The following is a 20573-nucleotide window of genomic DNA, read 5'->3' as shown; positions in this document are numbered from 1 at the left end:
TACCGGGGAGGAGGATGGGGGGTCCGTGCGGAGAGGGGGATGGGGAGTCCCTGCGGGGGAGGGGGATGGGGGTCCGTGCCGGGGAGGGGGATGGGGGGGGTCCGTGCCGGGGAGGGGGGGGTGCGAGGGCAAGTGAGTTGGTCCACCTGGCCAGGTGACAGCCTCCAACAGTTGGACCCATGCGGTCCATGCCACCTGGCTGGGGGAAGGAGGGGATATGGGCAATGATGACATGTCGTCGTACCCCCCCCCCCCCAACCAGGCCGTCATGTTTTCCGATCATCCAGCGATGTTGGCCGCCGTGGCAGCAGCCGCTAATGTCCATGTTGCCCTGGATGAGGAGGAGGAGGAGGAGCGTGCCAGAGAGGCCGCGCAGGCTGCCGCAGAGGGGCAGGCGGCAGCCGCCCAGGCTGGAGGGACACCTGACCGACAGGACGAGGAGGGGGAGGAGGACGTCGCGGCCCCACGGCAACGGAGGCACCCGAGGGCGCCCCGTGTGTACCGGCCACCGGCAGTCATACCAGGACCTCACGGACCGGGAATGCAGGAGGAGACTCCGGATGAGGAGGGAAACCGTGGCACACATCTGCCACCTGCTGGCACACCTGTCACCACGTGGCACTGGCGGGGGACACCCTCTCCCCGTGTCCGTCAAGGTTACGGTGGCCCTGAACTTTTATGCAACGGGGTCATTCCAGGCACCGAATGGGGACCTGTCCGGCATATCGCAGACATCGGTGCATCGGTGCATCGGGGCAGTGGCAGATGCCCTATATGCCATGGCGCACCGCTACATCCGCTTCCCTGTGGACCGGGCCAGCCAAGATGCCCGGGCCGTGGGCTTCTCTGCCGTGGCCGGGTTCCCCATGGTCCAGGGCGCGATTGATGGGATGCATGTCGCCGTGCGGCCACCTGCAGATAACAGGGCCGTGTTCACCAATAGGAAGGGGACATATTCGATGAACGTACAGGTGGTCTGCGACCACCGCATGATGATCCTGCAAGTCTGCGCCCGTTACCCAGGCAGTGTACACGACTCATACGTGTTGTCGCGGTCATCCATCCCCAGCATGTACGAGGGACGTCATCCCCGGCTGAGGGGCTGGTTGCTGGGCGACAGGGGCTACCCATTGCGATCGTGGCTGATGACGCCTATACGGAGGCCACGCAATGAGGCAGAGAACCGCTCCAATGATGCCCATGTAGCGACAAGGGGAGTGATAGAGAGGTGCTTTGGCGTGCTGAAGATGCGTTTCAGGTGCCTGGACCTCTCTGGGGGCGCCCTCCAGTATCGGTCAGATAGGGTCGGCCGCATCATTGTGGTGTGCTGCGTCCTGCACAACATAGCCCAGCAGAGGGGCGATGTGCCGCAGGCAGAGGAGGGCGGAGTGGAGGAGCAGCAGGAAGAGGCGCAGTCCTCCCCAGATGAGGGGGATGGGGGCAATGCTCAGGGCAGACGGGGTAGACACAGGCGGGTGGCTGTCCACTGTTACCGGCTGGCCCAGCGGGCACGGGACAGACTGATAGCCGCCCGCTTCACTGACTAGATGGGCGTGGGAATCGGGTAGTATGGCCACAGACCGCACACCATGGCAATAGCCGACCACCCACACCCCCCACCCATCCACCCACCCAGCACCCTCACCCCCCTCCCCAACCCCACCCACCCTACCCGCATGCACAACAGCCCCCCCCCCCCCCCATTGCCGATCCACCTGCGGCACAACGGGCCGGGCTCACACAGTTGCGGGTGGACGCGTGTCTATTGCAGGCCATGGAGGATAATGACAACCCGCCCTGCGGTGAGCTCCTGGCTCCACATCGTTGGACTATGTGTGACCCATGGCCACAGTACCACCATCCACCCGGACCATCCCTGCATGCGGCTGTGACATGGCAGCGCACGGTCCCGTCCTCTGCCCGGGGGGATGTTGATGGCGGCCCAGGGGAAGGGGGCAGACTCACCTGGGGCTGAGGTAAGACCACCCCTCACACACACACTTGCGCTCAACGTACATGACACCCCCGCACGCTTTGGACAGAGTACAAAGGCAGCTTCTGCAGGTGTAACATTGACTTTAATAACCAAACGAGTTCATGCACGTGCCCTAGCCCCTAAAACTCATCTGTGCCCTGCACCCGTGCCAACTTACTCAGTGTCTAATTGTTTGGCCTTACGGGCCCTTTGACTACGTCTACGTGGTTCCCCAGACGGTACAGCAGAACTGGAGGTGGACTCCTGTGATTTCTGCCCTCTGACACTGGATCCCTTTGGCGGCAGTTTCCTGGGGCGTTCTGGCCTAGATGGGCCAGGCTACTGCCCAGGCGACTGGGATGGCGAGCTGCCAGCCTGTCCTGCCCGTTGCCCACCCGATGCACCTGGGACGGAAGGGGGGGAGTCCGAGGTGTCGCGGTGTTCTGGGACCTCCCCTACAGGGGGAGCCGGGACGGACCACACCACCTCCTCCTCCCTCGGGGTGCCCGATGGCCCCCAGGCCTCTACATGGGTGGGGGATGCGAACGGACTAGCCATCCGACGCCCCCCCGACATCTGGCGCTGTCAGTCCTGGAGGCCCGTGCTGGTATCGACAGGGGTCTGCAGGTTTGCAGCCATGGAGCCCAGGGGGTTGGCAAACCCTGTCTGTGACAGTGCGACGCCGGCTCGCACATGGCCACTGGCGCCGATGCCCTCAGCGATGGCCTGCAGAGACTGGGCCATGGCCTGCAGAGACTGGGCCATGGCCTGCTGAGACTGGGCTATGGTGTTGAGCGCCTCTGCCATCTGGCACTGGCACTGGCTCATGGCCTCTTGTGAGTGGGCAGCCATGTCCTGGGCCACAGACGCCGCCTGCACGGAAAGCCCCAGGCCTCGCAAACCGTTCCCCATGTCTGACACCGTCGCACCCATTGCCTCCACCGTGGACGCCACCCGTGCGTTGTCGGCCTGGGTGGCACGCATGACCGGCACCACTTCCAGCTCCTGGACGCGGGTGGACTCCTCCACCTGCGACTGCAGCCGCTGCAAGCCGGCCGTCACCCTCTTCGCTCGTCTGCAGGTTGGTGGTTGCATCGGATCTATGTGTGGGTGTGGAAACTCCAGGAACCCGGGATCCATCTGGGCGGCAGATGTTCGCTTGGGCTGGGCTGCCCTCCGACCGCCCGGCCCCTCTGCTGCTCCTACCTCCACCTGCTATACCGGGACGGCTGTGTTGTGCGCACCAGTGAGTGTACCAGACACCTCATCACTAAAGTGCCCAACCGAGATGAGTGTTTCTGCGATGGTGGAGGGTGTTGGTGACAGCAGTGGCATTGTGTCGTGCTCTTCGTCCCACTCTGAGTCCATGGCACTTTGGGGTGGGGGTTCGTCTCCACCCATCCATTCTGAGTCACTGTCCGGTATTTCATCTTCCTGGGCAGTGCTGTCCCTGGTAGAACCCTCAAGAGTATTGAAAGTCAAAGAGACCTAGGAGTACAGGTCCACAGGTCATTGAAAGGGGCAACACAGGTGGAGAAGGTAGTCAAGAAGGCATACGGCATGCTTGCCTTCATTGGCCGGGGCATTGAGTATGAGAATTGGCAAGTCATGTTGCAGCTGTATAGAACCTTAGTTAGGCCACACTTGGAGTATAGTGTTCAATTCTGGTCGCCACACTACCAGAAGGATGTGGTGGCTTTAGAGAGGGTGCAGAAGAGATTTACCAGAATGTTGCCTGGTATGGAGGGCATAAGCTATGAGGAGCATTTGAATAAACTCGGTTTGTTCTCACTGGAACGAAGGAGGTTGAGGGGCGACCTGATAGAGGTATACAAAATTATGAGGGGCATAGACAGAGTGGATAGTCAGAGGCTTTTCCCCAGGGTAGAGGGGTCAATTACTAGGGGGCATAGGTTTAAGGTGAGAGGGGCAAGGTTTAGAGTAGATGTACGAGGCAAGTTTTTTACGCAGAGGGTAGTGGGTGCCTGGAACTCACTACCGGAGGAGGTAGTGGAAGCAGGGACGATAGGGACATTTAAGGGGCATCTTGACAAATATATGAATAGGATGGGAATAGAAGGATACGGACCCAGGAAGTGTAGAAGATTGTAGTTTAGTCGGGCAGTATGGTCGGCACGGGCTTGGAGGGCCGAAGGGCCTGTTCCTGTGCTGTACATTTCTTTGTTCTTTGTTCTTTGGGTGTCCTGGGCAGTGCTGTCCCGGGTAGTGGTGTCCTGGGTAGTGGTGTCCTGGGTAGTGGTGTCCTGGCTCGGATGTGACGGGGGCCTGTGGCTGGCCCCCTCGTCGCTGGGTGGCACGCGCCTGCCTCGTCGCTCCCGCACGTGATGGGGGTGTCGTCTCCCTGTTGCTCCAGGTCTCTCCGTCTCCCGTGGTGTGCGAGGGGCATCCTGCGGGCGTCGCATGCTGGAGGGTCCGGGTCTCTCTGTCTCCCGTGGCCTCCGAGGGGCATCCTGTGGGCGTCGCATGCTAGAGGGTCCGGGTCTCTCTGTCTCCCGTGGCCTCCGAGGGGCATCCTGCGGGCAGTCTGCATCTGCGGGGATGGGTGCCTGGACGTTTGGTCCTGCGATACACAATGAAGCATGCATGGTTAGACATCAGGCAGTGATCAGCTGATATGGGGGAGGGGGATATAGGGGAGGGGGGATATGGGGACGGGCTGTCGGTGGCTCACTTGCTAGTACGCCCCCGACCTCTGCATCAGCAACCTCCCGGTCGTCAGGTCCGCCAGCCAGTTCCAGGGCCCTTTCCTCGTGTTCGGTCAGTGGCCTCTCATCAGCGGGGCCTCCTCCAGTCCTCACATGCTCCCTATTGTTGTGTGCGCGCTTCTCCTGTGGGGGGGTGGGTGGGTGGGGGTGGTGGCAGGGGTAAAAGGCAACACTGTTAGGCAGGTATATGAATGCACGCCATCGGTTACGCGTGCATTGCAGAGGTTAAGCTTAGGGCTGGATTCACTTGGGGATATGGGGGATATGGGGGAGGGGGGATATGGGGGGATATGGGGAGGGGGGATATGGGGGAGGGGGGATATGGGGGATATGGGGGAGGGGGGATATGGGGAGGGGGGATATGGGGGAGGGGGAATATGGGGGAGGGGGGATATGGGTGATATGGGGGAGGGGGGATATGGGGGAGGCTCACCCTGCCTGCTCTGACGAGGTCGTTCACCTACTTGTAGCACTGGGTGCCTGTCCGTGGTGTCAGGGCTACAGCGGTGACGGCCTCTGCCACTTCCCTCCACAGAGGCCGGCTGTGGCGTGGGGCAACTCTGCGGCCGTGCCCGGGATACAGGGCGTCCCTCCTCTGCTCCACCGCGTCCAGGAGCGCCTCCACATCCCGTGACTCGAACCTCGGGGCTGAGCGGCGGCCAGCCATCCAGTCGGGTGTTCCGGTCGGGTGGGGGGGAGCAGCGGGGCCTTATGAGCCGTCACGCCGTGCGGCGCGTATGACGCTGCACGGCGTCAAACAGGTGCGCAAACGCGGATCCCGTTACGTCGCTGCTAGCCCATTTCGGGCCGGAGACTTTCGACCCATTTTTCCGACGTGACGCAAGTCGGATTTGCGCCGTTTTTTGCGCCGATCGGCGGACTTTGCGCCGATAACGGAGAATTTCGCCCCTGATTTCAAGTATCTGCAGTATTTGGCTTTGTATCAGACTATTGATTGTCAGATATAGGTACCAGAGATCGGTGAATGATGGTGTTCCACTTTAAAACCTTGTTTGCCTCAGTGCTGGACACGGCAGAGACAGGCAATGAAGGAAGCAGCATGTCGCGAAGGGGCATAGAAGAAGGTCTCACGACTTCACATGAGTAACCTGCTAATCTTCCTTGATGACAAGCAGCATGAGAAGGAAAACCTCAAAAAAAATCAGTTTGACTTGCTATGCTGTCAGAGCTGACAGTTTCACTATGTGCTGACTCCTTCACAACACACAATGCGGGTAAAGTTTGGAAGAATTTCAATTAGGGCAGAGAAGGTAACAGATCAGCTGCTGTCCCACTTTTAGTTGCACTGTGGACAGCAACACATTTTTCACCTTCAAACTGCATAACTAACTACACCGTGCACTCTTGGAAGGTGCCACAAACTCAACTACTCACAACAGTTTTGTCACCTTGCCTAACCTGCCGACTAATTTAAACAACAGGAACAACTTTTATTCATGCTGTAGAAACATGCTCAAACTGCTGATTCCTCGTTCTTCATTTTACCAGACGGAAAGCTTGGCTGTCTTATGCCTCCTAGATGACAGACATGAAATACTATCAAAACCCTCATGACACATTCTTGCTGCAAGTGGCACTTGTTATCCATTACAAGGGGGCACAAGTTCAAGGTGAGAGGGGAAGGTTTAAGGGAGATGTGCGCGGTACGTTTTTCATGCAGAAAGAGGTAGCTGCCTCGAATGTGTTGCCAGAGGATGTGGTGGAATCAAGCACATCAGCAACATTTAAGGGGCATCTGGATGGATATATGAATAGGGAGGAAATGGAGAGATACGGACGTGTAAGGGCAGAAGGTTTTTTTAAAAGTTAGGGCGTCATGATCGGTACAGGCTTGGAGGACCGAAGGGCCTGTCCCTATGCTGTACTTTTCTTTGTTCTTTGTTTTTTGTCCTTACTCAATCTTTCTGAGATTTAGAAAATTAGAAGGAATGCCCTGACATTAAGGAGCATGCCCTCCATTGCTGCAGGTCAAGCAGTTGTTGTTGTCAGAGATGCTGGATTGGTGGGACAGTTTAATGACGGAAAACTTAGACAATCAAAATGACATCCCTGTGACTCAACAACCAGCCACCAATTTCCACGTCCTTCTCTGTATCCCTAATCGTATGGGAATGGAGTTTTCCATTCGAAGAGTCAATCCTCTTATCATGCAGATCCATCTCTGGGGACACAAGGTGAGGAAAAGGATGAAGATAATGACAAAGAGGGAGGGAGGACGGGAGCCATTCCCCATTGTCTATTCTGAAGATGACTATGAGGAAGATGATGACAACCATAAGTCCATCTATGAAACTCCAGCCTTTTGTTCCTCCAGCAGAACCCTCTCCATGTCACCTCTGGACGAGTTCACAGGTGCACGAAATGAGGTCAAAATCCTAACCAGTTGCTCCAATTCACCATGCAGGATTGAATACATTGGAATTTCTGGAATAATATTATGCACTATTACTGATAAACTTAAAGGAGCTCTCCAGCGATATAACAGGTGGATTTTGGGAGGTTCTGAAATGTGATCAAGAACTCAGGCATATCAATTCTGGGGTAGAAGATTAGGAAATGGGCTTCTGATATGATATTCAGGCCAGTATCGTGAGGAAGCATGGCTTCAGGGACAAGAAGAACAGTGAACGTAATGAGTAATATTCAGGCTAAGATTATTATTGTCAAACTTTTTTTGCTGGATGACACTGGTCATGGATAAACAAACTTTATGTTAGTTTTGAACCCTTTCTTTAATCTACTCCAAAAAGGTTGTTCAAATCTTTTTTTTAAATACCGATACTGTTCATCATCCTGCATTTGCCCCTGAGCAGAGATAGGATTGCTGTAAGCATCTTGCAAAATCGAGCACATTGCCTGAGGAGAGACTACAGGCAAAATCTTTCCAGTTACAGTTGCAGTCAGTGCTCATGGCTAATCCTACAGAAAAGCTTAAGCTAAGGGGGAAAAAAATCTTGAAAGATAGAGCTGAAAGTGTCAGTCCTTTTTATTTTAAATACCACAGTAAAACCTAACATTTAGCGTTCTGGGAACCTGAAAAAATGATAGAAGCCCACCTTGTTCATAATTATCTTCACAATTATCAATCATACTGTCTTAAAATCAGTCGGGTCCTCATTGGAGCTGTCAAAATGAACACCACAGCAGCCCGTCTGCAGCTGTTTCGAGCATTTTCTCTCTCAACCACCCCCTATCCATTATACTAAATGTCCGCACCCTCAGATCCTTCTTCACATTGTCTTGTCATTATGCCTTTAGTCAACATTTTTGATCTTTTCTCCTAGACAACTGTGCTCAATTTTGACTCAGTGAACACCCATTCAGTTACAGAGTTAAAATCAGACCCATCTCAAGTATATTTTTATGAAAGACATCACAGAAGCTAACATTCTGCAGTATTTGAATGATTGGCGACCACAAAGTTTGAACGACAACAAACTATTGATTAGAATATCTCTGATGATATACAGAGTGCCAGGATATGCGACAGACCTCTACAGCTCCAGGGTAGATTCTGCCTGGGAAAGCCCACGCTCAGCCCACTCACCCTGGGATCTGCACACTGTGGCCCGGTTGACCAATCCGGTCACATGACCTTTCAAAACCTTGTCCCCTTAAAAGGGCCCGGCTATGACACATTCAAAACAGCACAATGTCATAGTGTAAAAGGAAACTTGAAATAAATTTTATTGAAGGGTTAGGCTGAAGCAATAGAAGTGAATTTCAAATATTTTTTAGATTGTGGGCCAAGTCTTTGTCTGGGCTTGGGACAACCCAACTTTTTCACTTTCGCATCTCACAAACTGTACACTTTACCCATGTAAGATTTTGCATGCCATTTCTGTCTATTATCACTGGGGTCAGCTTCACAGTACAGTTTACAAGCGGCACCAAAGTGCGTGAGGAGTGGGTGCGGAAGTGGGCCAATTAGAAGGCCTGCCTCAGTTCTTCTACACAATATCCCAACTCCCAATAGTGTTTAAAGGCCCCCTAAACTAACCCCTCAACTCCCTCGACCTCCACTATTCACTCTTGTGACCACCAATGCCCCTCAAGTCACCCATGCTCGCCCATACAACCTCCATGTCCCATTGTACCCTCCATATCCCCACCAATAAAATGCAATATGTACTGTTCTCAGATTTCAAGCAATATTAACCAAAGTTATTTGACATTCCTTGGGACCATTCCCTCCGGGATACCCTGTTCCACTTCTCCATCACCCCCAACACCTCACCCTCTTCCCACAGCAGTTTCCCATATAATCGCAGAAGGTGTAACACCTGTCCCTTTACCGCCTCCCTGCTCCCCTATCAAGGGCCTACACACTCTTTTCAAGTGAGGCACTTCTTTCAACCTGGTCTATTGCATTTGCTGCTCCCAGTTCAGTCTCCTCTACATTGGAGAAACTAAAGGCAGTGGGTGGCCGGTTTGCAGAACACATCTGGCCGATCCACAAGCAGATCCAAGACCTTCCTGTCACTTGTCATTTCAACTCACCGTCCTACTCTCATGTCCACATATCTGTTCTTGGTTTGCTGCAATGTTCCAGTGAAGCCCAGTGCAAACTGAGGAACAGCATCTCATCATCCGATTAGGCACGTTACTGCCTACCGGACTTAAGACTGAGTTCAACAACTTCAGACTGTGAACTCGCTCCTCCACCTTCACCCCATTTTTATTTCCATCCATTTATTTTTATTTCTTCCATCGATCTGTTTATCCCCCTCTCCCCACCCCACTTGGGCCATCTGTTACTAGCTGCCCTTTGACACACTGCTCACCTTTGTTCTGCCATTCACACATTCTAATCTCTTTAAGTGCCACTATTAGCCTTGATCACCACCATTTACATTCCCTTTGTCTTTCTGTCCACAACATCTTTGTCAATCTCCACCTATCGCAGGCCCCCTATCCAGCCCCACTGCTCCATGCCCTCCCCCTACAACAGTATAAATCTGACCCCATTTACAGATCTGTCCAGCTTTGACAAAGAGTCATCCAGACTCGAAACGTTAGCTCCCTTCTCTCTCCACAGATGCTGCCAGACGTGCTGTGATTGTCCAGCATTTTCTATTTTTGCTTATGCAGTCATGTAGGCAGCTGCCAAGACACAGTGGGTGGTTGAATGATGAACATCACCAGGCTCATTAGCCCATCCACTTACCCGCTTTTCACCCGTCTACCAGGATGCACCCACACTGTCACAGTATAACAGTGTGGCTAAGAGGGAGGAAACTGATGTGTTGGGTGTTCTGGGTCACAAACAGGTCACCAACACTGGAAGTGGTGCAACTCTATTTTATTATAAGGTTAACTCTATTAACATACTTGAACTGTGGGTAAATGCAATACCAGCTTTATCTGTTGACCCTTGCCTAGTCCTAACCAGGTGATGCACTCAGCACATGGTGAATGTCTGTGTTGCAGGCTGTGAGCTCTGTGCTCCGAGCTGGCTGCTACTATAATGAGCGGGAACTCTCTTGTCCCCTGTCTTTATAGTGCGTGTGCTCTCACTGGTGATTGGCTGTGGTGTTGTGTATGTTGATTGGTCCCACTGTGTGTCCGTCAGTGTGTGTATGCACCATGATATACTGGTGTATATTATGACAACTATCGTCACTAGGTCCCCCTCACAACCCCCTGAGGCAACGGACATAGGACAGGTGCATCTAGGTTGGGTGTAACAACTTTAATAGTGACATTCAAAGACAAGTGCCCTAGCCCCTATAACTGATCTGTGCCCTGCACCCGTGCCAACTTACTACATGTCTAACTTTTTGGCCTTACAGGCCCTATCACTACGTGTAGGTGTTTCCCCAGACAGTACAGCAGGAGTGGAGGCGGACTGCATCGACTGGTTAGGACAAGGCAGAGGTCTTTAGTTAAAGCTAGTATCGTATTAACCCACAGTCTGAGTATGTTTAAACAGTTAATGATTCAATAAAATAGTGTTGCACTATTTCAAGTTCACATCAATGGTGTTCGAAGTTCATTACAACGGTGAGGCCGGGTGTGCCCCCCCCCCCAAACCCCAAGCATGCCATCGTCCTCAGCACACTGACGCCAGCTGTCCCACATGGACATGTGATGGAGTGTCCGTGACACGTAAAGGGAACACCGAGGTGGAGGGTTCAGATATGGCCACGAGTCAGACATTCTGTAGCGATACGGAGCTCACAGCTCATCGCAGAGCGGGTTGTCATCATCCAACATGGCACTGATCACACTCACTGACAGAATTTATTGTGTGACAAAACTCACGATGTGCCGCTGGTGTAGGTTGCTGTGAGAGTGGTGCTGTTGGTGGTAGGGTTGTGCGATGGTGCAGGAGGTGGGGGGGTGCTGGGTGGTGCCTTTTGTGTGTGATCGACGGTGCAAATGCCCTGCACAAAGATGCCCTCCCCCTAGTGTGTGAAACGTGCGGCGAGCAGCACCTCGCATGCTCGCTGTCCCAGCCGGTGGCGTCGTGCGGCGTCCCGGCCATATCCCGCACCCCTGTAGTGTCTGTGCTCCGCCGCCTTCCCATCCTCCCCCTCCTTCTCCTCCTCCTCATGTTCAGAGGCGTCGCCCTCATCAGGCTCACCTGGTGCATCCTCCTCCATGACATCGCCCCTCTGTTAGGCAATGTTGTGCAAAACGCAGCAGGCCACAAAGATTCTTCCGACCCTGTCGGGGTGGTACTGCAGAGCGCCTCCAGAGCGGTCCAGGCACTGGAATCTCATTTTGAGGAGGTCGAAGCACCTCTCGACAACACCCCTGGTTGCAGCATGGGCCTCATTATAGCGGGTCTCCGCGTTGGTCTGTCACCTCCGTATAGGCGCATCAGCCACGGCTTCAATGGATAACCCCTGTTGCCCAGCAACCGGCCTCTCATCCGGGGTGGGCGTCCCTCGAAATATCGGGTATGAATGACTATGCCAGTATGAAGGCATCATGCACGCTGCCCGGGTACTGGGCGCACACGTGCATTATTCTCATGCGATGAGAGTTGGACGTTCATAGAATAGTTCCCCTTCCTGTTCAGGAAAACATCTCCATTCTCCGAGGGTGGATGCAGGTTGATGTGCACTCCACCTAGTGAATCTCCTCTGCACACCCTCCAGTGCCGGTACGTCCTTTCTCATGTAATGAGACCACCTGTAAACCGAATTTTTGCAACTCATGCACTAGCATACCCAGATCTCTCTGCACAGCAGCATGTTTTAATATTTTATCATTTAAATAATAATCCCTTTTGCTGTTATTCCTATCAAAATGGATAACCTCACATTTGTTAACATTGTATTCCATCTGCCAGACCCTAGCCCATTCACTTAGCCTATCCAAATCCCTCTGCAGACTTCCAGTATCCTCTGCACTTTTTGCTTTACCACTTATCTTAGTGTCGTCTGCAAACTTGGACACATTGCCCTTGGTCCCCAACTCCAAATCATCTATGTAAATTGTGAACAGTTGTGGGCCCAACACTGATCCCTGAGGGACACCACTAGCTACTGATTGCCAACCAGAGAAACACCCATTAATCCCCACTCTTTGCTTTCTATTAATTAACCAATCCTCTATCCATTCTCCTACTTTCCCCTTAATGCCATGCATCTTTATCTTATGCAACAACCTTTTGTGTGGCACCTTGTCAAAGGCTTTCTGGAAATCCAGATATACCACATCCATTGGCTCCCCGTTATCTACCGCACTGTTCATGTCCTCAAAAAATTCCACTAAATTAGTTTGGCACGACCTGCCCTTTATGAACCCATGCTGCGTCTGTCCAATGGGACAATTTCCATCCAGATGCCTCGCTATTTCTTCCTTGATGATAGATTCCAGCATCTTCCCTACTACCGAAGTTAAGCTCACTGGCCTATAATTACCCACTTTCTGCCTACCTCCTTTTTTAAACAGTGGTGTCACGTTTGTTAATTTCCAATCCGCCGGGACCACCCCAGAGTCTAGTGAATTTTGGTAAATTATCACGAGTGCATTTGCAATTTCCCTAGCCATCTCTTTTAGCACTCTGGGATGCATTCCATCAGGGCCAGGAGACTTGTCTACCTTTAGCCCCATTAGCTTGCCCATCACTACCTCCTTGGTGATATCAATCCTCTCAAGGTCCTCACCTGTCATAGCCTCATTTCCATCAGTCACTGGCATGTTATTTGTGTCTTCCACTGTGAAGACCGACCCAAAAAACCTGTTCAGTTCCTCAGCCATTTCCTCATCTCCCATTATTAAATCTCCTTTCTCATCCTCTAAAGGACCAATATTTACCTTAGCCACTCTTTTTTGTTTTATGTATTTGTAGAAACTTTTACTATCTGTTTTTATATTCTGAGCAAGTCTCCCGCCCAGTTCACCCCGTCCCTCCTCATTGCAGCGCCACCGGCCTCAGCCCTTCACCATGACCTCAACTTGGAGGCGCGTCTTCGCCACCTTCCTGTCATGGCACTCCAGCTGGGGTGTCTGTCCCGTGGGTACACTTGGAAGCCAGAATGGTGGCATCATTTGCCCCAACCCCTCCCCCTTCTCCCTTCTCATTCCCCCAACCCCTCCTCCGTCCCTCTTCTCATTCTCCCACCCCCTCCTCCTTCTCTCTTCTCATTCCCCCAACCCCTCCTCCTTCCCCCTTCTCCTTTCCCCAACCCCTCCCCTTCACCCTTCTCATTCCCCCACCCCCTCCTCCTTCCCCCTTCTCATTCCCCCACCCCCTCCCCTTCCCCCTTCTCATTCCCCCAACCCCTCTTCCTTCCCCCTTCTCATTCCCACACCCCCTCCCCCTTCACTCTTCTCATTCCCCCAACCCCTCCTCCTGCCCCCTTCTCCTTTCCCCCACACCCTCCTCCTTCCCCCTTCTTATTCACCCAACCCCTCCTCCTTCCCCTACTCCTTCCCACACCCCATCCTCCTTTGCCCTGTCCTCACGCACCCCCCCCCCAACCCCACCCAAACACCGCCTCCCCCATGGGGAATCGGGGCATACACATTGGAAACCCCTCCCCACCCACCCGCCACCACCGGCCGTGGACGCAGCTTCCTGCTTCCTGGGGTGAGCCCGCCCTCTCACCTCCCTCATCCACATCGTCAGCCTGCACGACTGGCTGACAAATTTATTGAGTAGAGGTGAACGGCGACGGCGTGACCCGGGGTCACGCCGTCGGGACTTCGGCCCGTCCGGGCCGCTAAATAGCGGGGGCAGGGAGAATCGCATTCATTCCTTGCTCCCACATTACGATTCTCCCGCATGCACGGCGCCGACCTCGATGACGGCGTTCTCGCTGGGAGAAAGTCGGAACGCCGTCGGACCGGAACCACGAGAAAAACTGGCGTAGAGGGCGCGTCATGGGAGAATTGCGCCCCCTGGGTCCGTATCCCTCTATTCCCATCCTATTCATTTATTTGTCAAGATGCCCCTGAAATGTCACTATCGTCCCTGCTTCCACCACCTCCTCCGGCAGCGAGTTCCAGGCACCCACTACCCTCTGGGAAAAAGAATTGCCTCGTACATCTCCTCTAAACATTGCCCCTCGCACCTGAAACCTATGCCCCTAGTAATTGACCCCTCTACCCTGGGAAAAAAGCCTCTGACTATCCACTCTGTCTATGCCCCTCATAATTTTGTAAACATATATCAGGTTACCCCTCAACCTCCTTCGTTCCATTGAGAACAAGCTCAGTTTATTCAACCGCTCCTCATAGCTAATGCCCTCCATACCAGGCAACATCCTGGTAAATCTCTTCAGCACCCTCTCTAAAGCCTCCACATCCTTTTGGTAGTGTGGCGACCAGAATTGAACATTATACTCCAAGTGTGGCCTAACTAAGGTTCTATATAGCTGCAACATGACTTGCCAATTCTTATACTCAATGCCCCGGCCAATGTTGGCAAGCATGCCGTATGCCTTCTTGACTACATTCTCCACCTGTGTTGCCCCTCTCAGTGACCTGTGGACCTCTACACCTAGATCTCTCTGACTGTCAATACTCTTGAGGGTTCTACCATTCACTGTATATTCCCTACCTGCATTAGACCTTCCAAAATGCATGATCTCACATTTGTCCAGATTAAACTCCATCTGCCATCTCTCCGCCCAAGTCTCCAAACGATCTAAATCCTGCTGTATCCACTGACAATCCTCATCGCTATCCGCAATTCCACCAACCTTTGTGTCGTCTGCAAACTTACTAAACAGACCAATTACATTTTCCTCCAAATCATTTATATATACGACGAACAGCAAAGGTCCCAGCACCGATCCCTGCGGAACACCACTAGTCACAGCCCTCCAATCAGAAAAGCACCCTTCCATTGCTACTCTCTGCCTTCTATGATCTAGCCAGTTCTGTATCTATCTTACCAGTTCACCCCTGATCTCGTGTGACTTCACCTTTTGTACCAGTCTGCCATGAGGGACCTTGTCAAAGGCCTTACTGAAGTCCATATAGAAAACATCCAGTGCCCTACCTGCATCAATCATCTGTGTGACCTCTTCGAAAAACTCTATCAAGTTAGTGAGACACGACCTCCCCTTCACAGAACCGTGCTGCCTCACGCTAATACATCCATTTGCTTCCAAATGGGAGAGATCCTGGCTCGAAGAATTCTCTCCAGTAATTTCCTGACCACTGACGTAAGGCTCACCAGCCTGTAGTTCCCTGGATTGTCCTTGCTACCCTTCTTAAACAAAGTAACAACATTGGCTATTCTCCAGTCCTCCGGGACATCACCTGAAGACAGTAAGGATCCAAAGATTTCTGTCAAGGCCTCAGCAATTTCCTCTCTAGCCTCCTTCAGTATTTTGGGGTAGATCCCATCAGGCCCTGGGGACTTATCTACCTTAATATTTTTCAAGACGCCCAACACCTCGCCTTTTTGGATCTCAATGTGACCAAGGCTATCTACACACCCTTCTCCAGACTCAACATCCACCAATTCCTTCTCTTTGGTGAAGACTGATGCAAAGTATTCATTTAGTACCTCGCCCATTTCCTCTGGCTCCACACAGATTCCCTTGCCTATCCTACAGTGGGCCAACCCTTTTCCTGGCTACCCTCTTGTTTTTTATGTACGTGTAAAAAGCCTTGGGATTTTTCTTAACCCTATTTGCCAATGACTTTTCGTGACCCCTTTTAGCCCTCCTGACTCCTTGCCTACTTTCCTTATATTCCACACAGGCTTCGTCTGTTCCCAGCCTTCTAGCCCTGACAAATGCCTCCTTTTTCTTTTTGACGAGGCCTACAATATCTCTCGTTATCCAAGGTTCCCGAAATTTGTTGTATTTATCCTTCTTCCGCACAGGAACATGCCGGTCCTGAATTCCTTTCAACTGACATTTGAAAGCCTCCCACATGTCAGATGTTTATTTACCCTCAAAAATCCGCCCCCAATCTAGGTTCTTCAGTTCCCACCTAATATAGTTATAATTAGCCTTCCCCCAATTTAGCACATTCACCCCAGGACCACTCTTATCCTTATCCACCAGCACTTTAAAACTTACTGAATTGTGGTCACTGTTCCCGAAATGCTCCCCTACTGAAACTTCTACCACCTGGTCGGGCTCATTCCCCAATACCAGGTCCAGTACAGGCCCTTTCCTTGTTGGACTATCTACATATTGTTCTAAGAAGCTCTCCTGGATGCTCCTTATGAACTCTGCCCTGTCCAAGCCCCTAGCACTAAGTGAGTCCCAGTCAATATTGGGGAAATTGAAGTCTCCCATCACAACAACCCTGTTGCTTTTACTCCTTTCCAAAATCTGTCTACTTATCTGCTCCTCTATCTCTTGCTGGCTGTTGGGAGGCTTGTAGTAAACCCCCAACATTGTGACTGCACCCTTCTTATTCCTGATCTCTACCCGTATAGCCTCTCTGCCCTCTGAGGTGCCCTCCCGTAGTACAGCTGTGATATTCTCCCTAACCAGTAGCGCAACTCCGCCACCCCTTTTACATCCCCCTCTATCCCGCCTGAAACATCTAAATCCTGGAATGTTTAGCTGCCAATCCTTTCCTTCCCTCAACCAGGTCTCTGTAATGGCAACAACATCATAGTTCCAAGTACTAAACCAAGCTCTAAGCTCATCTACCTGACCTGTTATACTTCTTGCATTAAAACATCTGCACTTCAGGCCACCGGTCCCGCTGTTTTCAGCAACATCTCCCTGTCTGCTCTTCCTTAGAGCCACAGTAGCCCTATTTCCTAGTTCTCCATCAATGTTTTCACCTTCTGACCTATTGCTCCGGTACCCACCCGCCTGCCATACTAGGTTAAACCCTCCTGTGTGACATTAGCAAACCTCTCAGAATATTTATGCCTCTCCAGTTTAGATGCAACCCGTCCTTCTTATACAGGTCACACCTGCCCCGCAAGAGCTCCCAGTGGTCCAGATAACGGAAACCCTCCCTCTTGCACCAGCTGTTTAGCCACATGTTTAGCTGCTCGATCTTCCTATTTCTAGCCTCACTTGCACGTGGCACAGGGAGTAATCCCAAGATTAAAACTTGAGAGGTCCTGCCTTTTAACTTTCTGCTTAGCTCCCTGAACTCCTGCTGCAGGACCTCATGCCCCTTCCAGCCTATGTCGTTAGTACCAATATGTACAATTGTGTGGTCAGAGAGCTCTTTTAGAAAGGTAAAGCACCCCTTTGCATCTGATCCTGGTACAGGTTTGGATGAGGTACGGCGCTCTTTGGGATAGGTCAGGTATGATTTGGGGGAAGTAAGGTGCTCTTTTTCATTGTTAAAAGCATAGAAGTGTGTAAAAAGTGCATAAATCCATTACTGTCAGGGTCATTGGAAATGTCAACAGACCAATCAAAATGAATTACTAAAACTGTCAAAATCACCCACCAAAGGGGGATGACATGGCATTTAAAGGTCCTGCCATTTAAATCTTCAAGAAAAATGTCTGGAGGGTAAACAAATGATTTCTTGCTATTTCACTCTTGTTGACATCAGCCGGAAGGTTTCCTTTGGTGGATTAGTGCTGCATGAATGATTTCACAACCATTCATTATCACATTTCACAGTTTGCTTGACAGCTATAAATAGTTGTAGACTCATGTGTGACTATGAATTCCAATGCTTTTTGTATTGGGGATTGTGCACTTGAATAGAATGTTTGTTATTGAACACTTTATTTTGTTGAAGGAATGTAAATGTAGTAAATGCTTTATTTATGAATGGGAATTTTTTTTTTGATATCTTGAAGTCTGCCAGGATTAAGCAAACCTCGACAGGGTTGTTTGCGAGCTTTCAGGAAGTGGAGGTGGGACTTCCCTCAAGCAAAGGATCTCACAGCGTGATTAAGGGACCTGGCATCGGGAAGGGGGTACGCTCTGAGAGGCACGGGCCGACCATTACATGGGCGAAATTCTCCGTTATCGGCGCGATGTCCGCCGACCGGCACCAAAAACGGCGAAAGTCCCACCTGCATCACGCCACCCCAAACGTCGCAAAGTCTCCGACCCGGAATGGGCTAGCAACGACGTGACGCTATCCGCGCTGGCTGACATGGTTCACGCCGTGCGGCGTCATACACGCCGCACGGCGTGACGGCTCATAAGACGCGCTGCTCCCCCACCCGACCAGAAGACCCGACCGGATGGCCGCCCGCCGCACAGCCCCGAGGTTCCAGTCCCGCGACATTGAGGCGCTCCGGGACGCAGTGGAGCAGAGGAGGGAGGCCCTGTATCCCGGACATGGCCGCAGAGACGCCCCACGCCACAGCCGGCGTCTGTGGAGGGAGGTGGCAGAGGCCGTCAGTGCTGTGGCCCTGACACCACGGACAGGCACCCAGTGCCACAAGAAGGTGAACGACCTCGTCAGAGCAGCCAGGGTGAGCCGGACCCTCTGGCATGCGACGCCCGCAGGATGCCCCTCGGAGACAACTGGAGACGGAGAGACCCGGATCCTCTGGCATGCGACGCCCGCGCGATGCCCCTCGGAGACCACGGGAGACGGAGAGACCTGGAGCAACAGGGAGACGATGCCCCCGTCTCGTGCGGGTGCGGCGACGCAGGCGTGGGCCACCCAGCGACGAGAGGGGCAGCCACAGGCCCCCGTCACAGCCGGGTCACGAAACCACAACCCAAGACACCCCTACCCAGGACACCCCTACCCACGGCACCCCGACCCAGGACACCACTACCCAGGAAACTGAAATAAAGGACAGTGACACAGATTGGATGGGCGGAGACGAACCGCCACCCCAAAGTGCCATGGACTCAGAGTCGGACGATGCGCACGACACAACGCCACTGCTGTCACCAACACCCTCCACCATCGCAGAAACGCACCTTGGTTGGGCACTTTAGTGATGAGGCATCTGGTACACTCACTGGTGCGCACAACACAGCCGTCCCGGTACAGCAGGTGGAGGTAGGAGCAGAAGAGGGGCCCGGCGGTCGGAGGGCAGCCCAGCCCAAGCGAACATCTGCCGCCCAGATGGATCCCGGGTTTCTGGAGTTACCACACCCACCCATAGCTCCGATGCAACCACCGAACCTGAGACGAGCGAAGAGGGTGACGGCCAGCTTGCGGCGGCTGCAGTCGCAGGTGGAGGAGTCCACCCGTGTCCAGGAGCTGGCAGTGGTGCCGGTCATGCGTGCCACCCAGGCCGACACCGCACGGGTGGCGTCCGCGGTGGAGGCAATGGGTGCGACGGTGTCAGACATGGGGAGCGGTTTGCGAGGCCTGGGGCCTTCCGTGCAGGCGGCGTCTGTGGCCCAGGACATGGCTGCCCTCTCACAGGAGGCCATGAGCCAGCGCCAGCGGCAGATGGCAGAGGCGCTCAACGCCATGGCCCAGTGTCAGCAGGCCATGGCCCAGTCTCAGCAGGCCATCGCTGAGGGCACCGGCGCCATTGCCCATGTGCTAGCCGGCATCGCACAGTCACAGACAGGGATTGCCAACTCCCTGAGCTCCATGGCTGCAAACCTGCAGACCCTTGTCGATACCAGCACGGGCCTCCAGGACTGGCAGCGCCAGATGTCGGGGCGGTGTCGGATGGCTAGTCCGTTCGCATCCCCCACCCATGTAGAGGCCTGGGGGCCATCGGGCACCCCGAGGGAGGAGGGGGTGCTGGGGTCTGTTCCGGGTCCCATTGTAGGGGAGATCCCGGAACACCTCAACACCTCGGGCTCCCCCCCTTTCCATCCCAGGTGCATCGGGTGGGCAACGGGCAGGACAGGCTGGCAGCTCGCCATCCCAGTCGCTTGGGCCGCAGCCTGGCCCATCTAGGCCAGGACGCCCCAGGAAATGGCCGCCAAAGGGATCCCATGTCAGAGGGCAGGAATCACAGGAGTCCACCTCCAGTTCTGCTGTACCGTCTGGGGAACCACCTAGGCGTAGTCAAAGGGCCAGTAAGGCCAAACAATTAGACACTGAGTAAGTTGGCACGGGTGCAGGGCACAGATGAGTTTTAGGGGCTAGGGCACGTGCATGAACTCGTTTGGTTATTAAAGTCAATGTTACACCTACAGAAGCTGCCTTTGTGCTCTGTCCAAAGCGTGCGGGGGTGTCATGTACGTTGAGCGCAAGTGTGTGTGTGAGGGGTGGTCTTACCTCAGCCCCAGGTGAATCTGCCCCCTTCTCCCTGGGCTGCCATCAACAACCCCCGGGCAGAGGACGGGACCGTGCGCTGCAGTGTCACAGCCGCATGCAGGGATGGTCCGGGTGGATGGTGGTACTGTGGCCATGGGTCAGACATAGTCCAACGATGTGGAGCCAGGAGCTCATCGCAGGGCGGGTTGTCATCATCCTCCATGGCCTGCAATAGACACGCGTCCACCGGCAACTGCGTGACCCCGGCTGTTGTGCCGCAGGTGGATCAGCAATGGGGGGTGGTGTGCATGCGG

The sequence above is a fragment of the Scyliorhinus torazame genome, chromosome 6 (genome assembly GCF_047496885.1).
Source record: "Scyliorhinus torazame isolate Kashiwa2021f chromosome 6, sScyTor2.1, whole genome shotgun sequence".
NCBI classification, from domain to species: domain Eukaryota; kingdom Metazoa; phylum Chordata; class Chondrichthyes; order Carcharhiniformes; family Scyliorhinidae; genus Scyliorhinus; species Scyliorhinus torazame.
The sequence above is the reverse complement of the archived record's forward strand: the minus strand, read 5'-3'. Positions refer to the sequence as shown.